General features: G+C 43.9%; 1 pseudogene; it reads right to left on the minus strand.

The window, feature by feature from the left end:
* Positions 1–308: 308 nt before the first annotated feature.
* On the minus strand, positions 309–1,499 carry LOC146642342 (histone H1 pseudogene; annotated as a pseudogene).
* Between the last annotated feature and the right edge of the window lie 330 nt (positions 1,500–1,829).

The raw sequence follows: 1,829 nt of genomic DNA on the forward strand, positions 1-1,829 counted from the left end.
CAACACATCTCATTCACTCGTACTAGAATTCAGTCACCTTTCATTAATCTAAAACCGATCAACTAATTTGCATATCAACTATTAACCCACTAAGTTGACAGGACGACAGAAAAGCATGTTCAAAATAGTATCACAAAAGACAATTTCCCTCATACAGTAAATTACATGTGCTGCCTCAATCAAGCAGGAAGCTTCTCCCAATTTACCATTTTAACAACTAAATTTATTGTCTGGTCACTGGTTGGTCAAACCAGGATCTTTTTTCTCACAAAAGTTAAACTGTTGTCCTGCAACCTGGAGAGTCAATTTTTTGCATTGGATAAATTCAGTATTTAATAACAAGTGTCTGCTAAATTGACACTATTTTAACACTGATGAAAGATAACAAGCTAATTTTCATTACATGTGTTTGTGTTATTAGGCAGGTCTAATGCATGTCTGTGGAGCTGCATCTCCAGCAGAGCATGTTCTTAAAGCTGCCTTTCCTACACACTTCTCTGCTATTATTTAATCATTTCTTAACTAATGTGCTATGAGTCTTCATGAGTCATTTTGTGTTTGGAATTGTTAGTAGGGTTAATGCATGTTCTGCTTGTGTGTGTGTGATTTTGTATATGTTTCTATTTTCGCAATGTTTCAGACTCCGTCTCAATTTTCCAACTTAAGCAGTCAGTTTTCTTTTCCCCAGGTTTGCTAACCCAAATTTTGATTTCCCACATTAAAAATAAAATTTGTGTTCTCACCACTCTCATTCTATTGTCCTCTGATGCGGTTGACTTCGTGCTAGTGGCTGAAGTGCTGCTGCTGCTGCCTTCCTGGGCGACTTCTTAGCAGCTGCTGCCGGTTTCTTGGCTTTGGCCGCGGCGGGCGTCTTAGCTTTGGTCTCAGTAACCCTGTTCATCTTGAAGGATCCGGAGGCCCCGGTGCCCTTGGTCTGCACCAGAGTGCCCTTCGCCACCAGACTCTTGATGGCGGTCTTGACACGGGCCTTGTTCTTGTCCACATCGTAGCCTCCGGCAGCCAGAGCCTTCTTGAGAGCGGCCACGGCTTTCACAATCAGCTCGCCCACGCTGAGGCCGACCTTCTTGGGCTTGGAAGTCATCGTCTTCTTCTTCTTGGCCTGAACCTCGGCGCAGGGCGTGTTTATGATGGAGCCTTTCCCACCACAGCGCTGGCACGTTGAACGCATCATGAAGGGTCCATTTCTTTCATGTCGCTAGCCGCATGTGGCTTGCCCGAGTCACTCAGTCCTTTTTGAGCATTTCAACATGCTGCCGCCGCAGACCCTGGCCTCAGATCCAGCAAGTTTAGCGCGCTGATCTCCAAAAAAGTCCCGAAAGCCAGAAAGACGTCAAATAAGTGTCTCGTGCTAAGCGCTCGAACAAAAACTCCTCTTCACGCCGCCATCTTGCTCGCCCTTCCGTGGAATTCATTCAATCAGACAGGAAGATGGGTTTGCTTTCTTCTTCTGCTGCTTTTGCTTCTGCAGCCTCTGCTCCGATACTGCCGCTGCTGATCAGGTTTTTTCAGGGAAGAGTGAGAGTTTTGAGACAGATCGTGCTATAAATAAGTCAGCCAGAAACTTGGCTTGAACGTTTCCAATTGTTAAACTATAACTTTTCTTCCGACCGCTGCATGTGGAAAATTGATTCAGGTCTGCTTTTCACCTGAAAGTGACAACTAAGACATTTTCATTATTATCATCACTGCTTAATCAACACATATCTCTCTCTCTCTCTCTCTCTCTGTTTTTGTGAACAATCCTTTCTTAAAAGCAGAAAACGAAATTATAGTTGTTTTTTTGGTTGATCAACACAAAACCTTTTTCC

The sequence above is a fragment of the Rhamphochromis longiceps genome, linkage group LG23 (genome assembly GCF_057381845.1).
Source record: "Rhamphochromis longiceps isolate RC_006_pf linkage group LG23, R_longiceps_female_GT1.1, whole genome shotgun sequence".
NCBI classification, from domain to species: Eukaryota; Metazoa; Chordata; class Actinopteri; order Cichliformes; family Cichlidae; genus Rhamphochromis; species Rhamphochromis longiceps.